General features: G+C 45.6%; 1 pseudogene; it reads left to right on the top strand.

Annotated features, from left to right (window-relative positions):
- The first annotated feature begins 1,441 nt into the window (after nucleotides 1-1,441).
- LOC121914396 lies at nucleotides 1,442-4,106 on the top strand (annotated as a pseudogene).
- Nucleotides 4,107-7,765: the final 3,659 nt, after the last annotated feature.

Below are 7,765 nucleotides of genomic sequence, written 5' to 3'. Positions count from 1 at the left end.
AATAATAATATGTAATATAAAATAATAATATAAAATAATAATAATAATAAATAAGAATATATAAAAATAGTAATTAATAAAATCATAATATATATAAAACAATCATACTAAAAATAACCCCACCTAACACAGCACAACACACATGTAATATAACAATAAGTAACAATAAATCACATATAAAATAATAAAAAAACAATCAATAATACATAATATAAAATAATCCACCAATATAAAATAAACTAATATAATTATATATTTAAATAAATTACAAATAAAAACAAAATTATTATTATTATAATCAGTAGTAAAGGAGAGTATTATCATTGTCTTATATTTTTTTAACGCACTTCCAAGGGCCTTCCGTCCACAACGACCCCGGCGTTACAAATTCTTCGTTACTTTCTTCCCTCCCAAAACACTCAGCTTTAAAGTGTGAAAAAGAGATTTAGGACCCAAGTGTCAAGGGACAAGTTTCTTTAACCCTCCTTTCTCACCCTTGAAACGACAATCGACTTTTCCCCTTCGCACCGACAAATGGGGAGAAAGGATGAATAGCCACTCTCCCCGGAGAAGGGGAACACACAGATCCCAGGAGGGCTTTTCTTTTTTGCTCTCCCAATGAATCCTTGGGAAACAACAACAACAATAATAAAAGGAGGGAGGAATTAAGTGCCAGAAGTGGTGAGAATGAGGAGTTGTTGCTATCCTTCTGATCAAGGATCTCACATTGATTGATGTGATGCTGGTGGGTTTTGATGGAGATATTTATCATCTCTCTTGGAAGGAAATTCTGCAATCTAGAAAAGTGAAAAAGGCTATCTTTTTATAATCATTAAAATAAAGTTGAATTCCTTTTCTGGCAGATTGAACAGAGAGTCTATAGGTAGTGTGTATATATATATATATATATATATAACTTTGTAACTGCCTAGTACAGTTTACTAAGTATAGAAACTGGTATAAAATTTACTGTGCTATGTGCTAATATAAATAGTGTAGATGTATAGATGTAATATATAACACCACACACACATATATAATACACGATATATATAGTACACGTTGTATGTAATCTTGCCTAATACATCGGTAAGTCAGTATAGAAATGTACTTGCTTCTCTCTCTCTCTCTATACACACACACACACACCTCTAACATCTACTGCAGATATAATATACCATACACTTGGTAACGCTAGTACATCCATAATTGGTCAGAAATGTACTTGCTATGCTACATACATAACATCATAGTCTGTGTGTGTGTGTGTGTGTGTATTGCAGAGCTAACTATATGTAAGACCTGGCTCATTGCTATAATACATTATATATATTTATAAGTGTGGGTGTTGTATATTAAATAATCCGCATTAACAGGGAATTCCGCTGATTTTAATTACTCTGTTTTTAACAGGAAGCTACCTGCTGTGGAATCCGGGAAAATGCAGCGGGATCGTGGGTCCTGAGCAAGCCCCTCTCTAAGGCTGCATCCAACACTAAAGGTATAACCAGCGTGAGAGCTTTAAATTGCCACGCTCAATGCTAGGGACCTTCTGGTCTAGTGCCGCCACAAACGACAATGCCCAAAATGGGCCATAGCCTGGAGCCCAGACTGTAAAGCGGTGTCAAACCCGATTATTCCTCGCAGTGCAGATGGAAGGGAGGGGGAGAAAGGTATAGAGCCAAGAGGTGTTTCGTTGAACCCGAATCATCCGATTTTTTGCTGAACGGTTCCCCCCCAAAGGCCAGAATACCAACGGTATTCATCTCATATTTGTCCATATTGAACGGGTATTGATCCCATATTGATCCCACCCATACGGACCAGATATCCCTTATTTGTCCCAAATTGACCAGGTATTCACCCATATGGAGCCTATATTGACCAGGTAGGATCCCATACTGATCAGGGATTCATCCATAGTGATCCCAATACTGATCAGTAGTCATCCCGTATGGATCCCATATTGACCAGGTATCGATCCCTGTTGATCTATTTCTTCTCTCTCTTTCTCTCAAAACTCCCGGGAAAGTCCACTTCGCAGTGCGCTTTTTTCCGACTTCTTTTTCGGAGGGCCTCTCCCATTGGCCAGCGCCGAGGCGAGGCCGGCTCGGATTGGCCGAGAGCCTGGGCGGGGGCGGGCCAGGGAAGAGTCAAAACTCCCTTTCGGGCCGGAAGAAGTTTTGGAAAGGGTTTGTGCCCTCCGGCCGCCGATGGCGAGAGCTGCCCCATTCGCTCCGGAGTGACGCCGAATTGCCGCGATCGCGGGGCCGGGGCCGGGCTTCCAGGCTCGGGGCCCCCTTCCCCTTCTAGCCTTACTCCGCCTGAATCTGGAGTCGCTCCGCTTCGCCTCAGACGAGAACCGGATCGAGAGAAAGCGCAACGCCTCGGATGATCCGGATTCGGCTTCTCTTGACAATTTTTTAAAATTAGATAGATTTCCCCTGGAGGAAGCCTTTCTCCTTCTCCTCTTTCTTTCTTGCTCTCCGTTCGGAAGGGATCCTTTTCGCTTCCTTTCATTTTTGGCTTTTCAAAAGTTGGCTTTTTGAAACGAAAAGGAAGAGGCATTTAAAAGGAGGGGAAAAAAACAGAAGGAAGGTAAAAAAGCGGAGAGGGGCACACTCTCTTTGCAAAGCGAGAGAGCAAAGAAAAGAAAAAGAGAGAGAAAGAGAGAGAGAGAAGAGAGAGAGAGAGGAAGAGAGAGGAGCGCTGGCTGGCAAGGATGGGCCCCCTTTTGCTCTTAAAGAAGAACCTATTTTGATTTTGAAGTTTGGAAAAGAAGCCTTTGAATTTGAATCCGTCTTTTGGAGGAGTTCCAAAGTGGATCGGGTCCTCCGAAGAAAGGCCTCTTTTTGGCTTGGAATTGCAGTTGACTTGGAGCCGCCGGAAGGAGGAGAGAACAAATAAAAGTAAAGCAATTCTCCCTTTGCAAAGGACTTCGAGTATCTCTTTTTCCTCTTTCTTAGTTGGAAGAGACTGGAACCGAGGAAGGAGGAGAAGAAAAGTCAAACTAAAGCAATTCTTTTCCCGAAAGGACTTCTTTTTAATCCTTCTTGGTCGGAGTTGACTTGGAGCCTTGGAAAGAGAAGAAGAAAGAGGAGAAAAGGCACCGTAATTCCTCGCCTTCAAAGACTCACATCCTTTCCCCCCTCCTTTCGTGCTGGAGTGGACTTGAAAGAAACAAGGAAAGGAAAGCAATTCCTGGCCCTCAGGACTCTGTATCCTTATTCCATACTTCTTCTCAAGCTGGAATAGACTGGAGCCTTGGAAGGAGGAGGAGAAAAAAGGTCAAAAGCAAACCAATTCCTTGTCCTCAAGACTTCTAGATCTCTCTTTAACTCTTCTTCTTGTTGGAGTTGGACTTGGAGCCTTGGAGGAGAAGAAAAAGTCCAAAGCAAAGCAATTTCTTGCCCCCAGAGGACTCCTAGTATCTCTTCACCTGCTTCTCGTTGGACTTGAAGGAAAGGGGGGAAAGGCCATCGAAGGAGGGCAAGAGTGGCGTTGCCAACGAGCAAGCCCGTTACTCGGTGTCGGCCCCAAAGCCTTGAGTGGGCCTTACTTGAGCGAGCAAACACTAACCGGCCGGCGGGACTTAGGGGCCCAGGCCGGTCCATGGGGGTCTTCCGGGGCAAACCCGGAGCAGTACGGGCCGGCAGGGCCGCTCCATGGCCTTACCACCCCCAACACCACCAAACCCACCGCCCCAAAGGACTTGGTCCAAAAGCCCCCCTCAGCTACATCGCCTTGACACCATGCCATCCAAACGCCCCGGAGAAGAGATCACCTGACGGGATCTAACCAGTTCATCCATGGACAGGTTCCCCTTTTACAGGGAGAACAAGCAAGGGCTGGCAGAACGCCATCCGACACAATCCTGTCCCTCACCGAGTGCTCGTGAAAGTGCCCAAGAATGAATAAGAAACCCCAAAGGCAGCTACTCGGACTTTGGACCCGGACTCTTACAACATTTCGAGAATGGCTCCTTCCTCCCGGCGGCGTCGAGGTTCAAGAAAAGATGCCACCAGAGAAAGAAGAACCGACTGGGAGAAAGGAGGAGGAGGAGGAACGGAGGAAAGCCACCTCCAAAAGTGGAGCCACGGAGTTGAGCAACTCTAGAGACCCACCGCCCACCACCCAACAACAGCACCACCATCACCACCACCATCATGCCCATCTCCTGGCGCCTCCTCGCACCACCTCTTGGGAGAAAGTGGTTATCAAAAAGCGAAGCGTCCTCTCCCCAAGCTCCAGTCATCACCAAATGGAGAACCCAGCCCTGAAATAAAATGGGATGCGGCGTGATGCTGGGTCCTCCAACAGCCCTGGAAGCCTGGCCTCCACTCCGTCCGGTCTACGGAGAACACCCTCCCTGCCCAGCGAGGCCCATCCTGGCCCCCACTCCCACCACACCACCCCCCAGGCCCTCCGCCAATGGCCTCCTCCTCCGGTTTCAGCGGAGAACATCATGACTTGAGAGCCCCCGTCCGCCGATTGAGCCCAGCGGAGGACCTCGGCTTGGCTCCTTGGGTTACAGCCAAGCCCCCAACGCACCCCCCCAACCCCCTTTACAAGCCAGGCTTGCACTTGGGGTCTGGGGGAACCCGGCCCCAGCTACCAACAGCAGAGGGCCATGAGTTTGTACAACACCGGGGAGAGAGTGCTCCTCACATGTGCGTCTCGGCGGCCACTTTGGAGGAGGGCAGCTCCATCTCCGAACAGCATCCCAGCCGTGAATTGCAGCAGACCCAGACCCAGCAGCAAGCAGAGAACAACCCGCACCATCACCACCACCATCACCAGGCAACCATCAGCAACCACATCCCAATCACCATCAAGAGGGGGAGGAGAGGGAAGAGAGGGGGAGGAGGAGGGCAAGCAACAGCAGGCGGCAGCGGCAGCCTGGTAACTGACCCTCCTCGGAACTCAGCTCCCACCTCTCCGGCCACGGCTTCCCCCCCGGGCAGCACAAGGGCTTCCCCCGGCGCGGAGATGTTCAGCCCGCACGCATGGGGCGGAGGCCCTGCGGCGGCCCCTCCGGGAACCCAAGGAGGCAGCCAGCCCCGGCCCACGCCAACAACCGCCCAACGCCTGCAGCTGCCCAACGAGCACCCCCGCAACCTCTACAGGCAGCAATACCCTAAAGACTGCGCCAAGTACTGAGGCTTCCCTCCCGGATGGACCAGGGAGGCACCCGTGTTGAATCCCCGGTTGATCCTAAAAAACATGGACCAGATCTCATCCCATAATTGAACCCATGTTACCAGTATTCATCCCTGCATGACCATGCATTGACCAGGTAGTCATCCCCTATGATCTCACACCACCCAGGTAGTCCCCGAATTGGTCCCTATTGATACTGCATGGACCAGGTGTTGATTCCATTGATTAGGTGGATCCCATAAGGTCAGGTGTTGATCCAATGACCAAGCTCAATCCCATATTGATCCCACATAGACCAGATATTCATCTCATAATTGACCCCACAGGACCCACATCTTGCCAGGTTTTGTCCCGTATTTCCCCATAACGACCAATATCCACCCCATATTGACCCATACAATCAATCACTTTTCATCCCATAATGACCAGGTATTCATTGTCATTGATCCCAACATTGACCAGATGATCCATACAATCACATACTGAACCAGGTATCACCCCATGTTGATACCCATACTAATCAGTGTTTCCATATCCCATATGGAACCCATAAGACCAGATTCATCCCATCTTGGCCAAGATTCATCCCATATGAACCCACAATTGACCAATTGACCTATATCAATCAATTGACCAGGTATTCATCCCACAGGACCCATAATTGAACCGTATGATCCCATATTGACAAGTATCATCCCATAATTAACCCACATTGTTCCCTTACGACACCATATGGATCAGGTAAAGGATCCCATGTAGTTCGATTTGTTAATATCATCGTATGGACCGACCTAATCCGCAGGCAGACAGAAGAGAAACGGTCTCGTCAGAATGCCCTCATGGATCAGACAGCCAAAGAGAAGCAGGTCCTTTGCAGTGAATGATCAAGCTAAACCCCAGCAAGAATTAAATTGGTGGTATTGCTTTATAGTTTATAATATTAAAAACTTAAAATCTGCCCACCCCCCAAAAAAGGACAACCACATGGGCCATCCTCAATCCACGCAGATATTTCCAAACACAGTTTGGGATCCTATATCCTGTTTTGCTTTTCCATTGAAATCACTCAAAAACTAGACGTGGAAAAATGCTTGCTTTCTCCTAGCAAAGAATGGAATCAAAGCGGTATTAGCAAAAGAGCTCTCGGGCATCTTGGGGGCCAATTTACGACACCTATTTATATAGGAGAAAAAGGGGGGGGCCATAAATATGCATATTATAATTAATAGGAATATATATATATAAAAAGATTTGTGGCCCCGGTTTGGGGGTTTGATTGTTTTAGGCCATCGAGGGTTTGGTCTGTTTCAATTGCAATTTAAAACGTGTTCATTTCGATTAAATATAATATTTAAAGTGAGTCACTGGATATTTTCTATTCCCTTCTTTCCCCCCAAAAAAGATCCAGCTCTTAAAATAATGATAAATAACAATTTTTCCTCCCTTTGTCCTTCCTTTTGTGTAGAAACAGTTGCTTTGAAAGGAAATCGTTTTTTAAAATATGAATATTTTAATTTTGTGTCTGTTTATTTGGAGTTAATGGAACTTTATGAGGAAAAATAGGGCTTTTTTAAAAAAAAAGGACATGAGCTTTTGAGCGAAAACCAGACGCTTTCCTCCCTTTTTGTAAAAGGTTTCCAACCTAAACCAAAACCAAGCTTTGCAATGTCTGCCTCCCCCCTTCCTTGTGTCTGATGTGTCTCACTTTTTACCAATCTTGGAAAAATAATGAGAAATGATAATGATGATGAAAATAATAAAATAATCAGCTGTTCATTTCCCTTTAAAAAGAAATACCAAAAAACCGCATGTCTGGTGTGAATTTACAGAAGGATGCATAGAAGGAAAAAGAAGGAATAATGAAAAGGTACCACTTCCAACAAAGGAAAAAGAAAGGTTCAGACCAGGATTAAATGCAACGGTTTCATTGGGGAATTCAAAAAAAAAAGTCTAAAATAGATTTAAGACTGCCCTTCTAAAATAGAGAATGCCACAACCCCACTATAATGCAGAGGTCCAAACACACTGCAGAAATAACCCGTTGAGACCGCTTTAACTGCCCTGCTTGGCGTTAGAGAGTCCTTGGGACTGGATTTTGTTGTGACCTGAACTACGATCCAGGATCCCAGCATTGAGCGAGGCGGCTAAAGCGGTCCCAATCGGATTATTCTGCAGTGACTCAGAATCTCTTTAATCCAATAGCATAGCACGCCCCGAAGGGGAATGCAGACCAGTTCTATCTTGTTCCAACATTAAAGGCCTAGGCACCGCACTATATGTTTGGCTTCGGAGTGGGATTTTTCCTTTCAACTCACAACCTTTTAAAAAATATTTGCATTAATCATTAAAACACCACATAAAAATTAAAACACAACATACAATACTCAACTTACAATCACAAACCAAAAAAAAAAAAAAAAAAAAAAAAAAAAAAAAAAAAAAACCCCCCCCCCCTTTAAGCAGCTTCAAACATTTATTGGCACCTTTATTACCATTCAGTATAGTAGCAATGAGGCCTCAGGCGCATCTTCCCTTCTATCCTTCCACTTTGCACACCTTCCCACCCCCTTTCTATCTTCTTTATCACCTTCTTTCTTCCTTTCCT

Source organism: Sceloporus undulatus, chromosome 8, assembly GCF_019175285.1.
Source record: "Sceloporus undulatus isolate JIND9_A2432 ecotype Alabama chromosome 8, SceUnd_v1.1, whole genome shotgun sequence".
NCBI lineage: Eukaryota > Metazoa > Chordata > Lepidosauria > Squamata > Phrynosomatidae > Sceloporus > Sceloporus undulatus.
The sequence above is the reverse complement of the archived record's forward strand: the minus strand, read 5'-3'. Positions and strand labels throughout refer to the sequence as shown.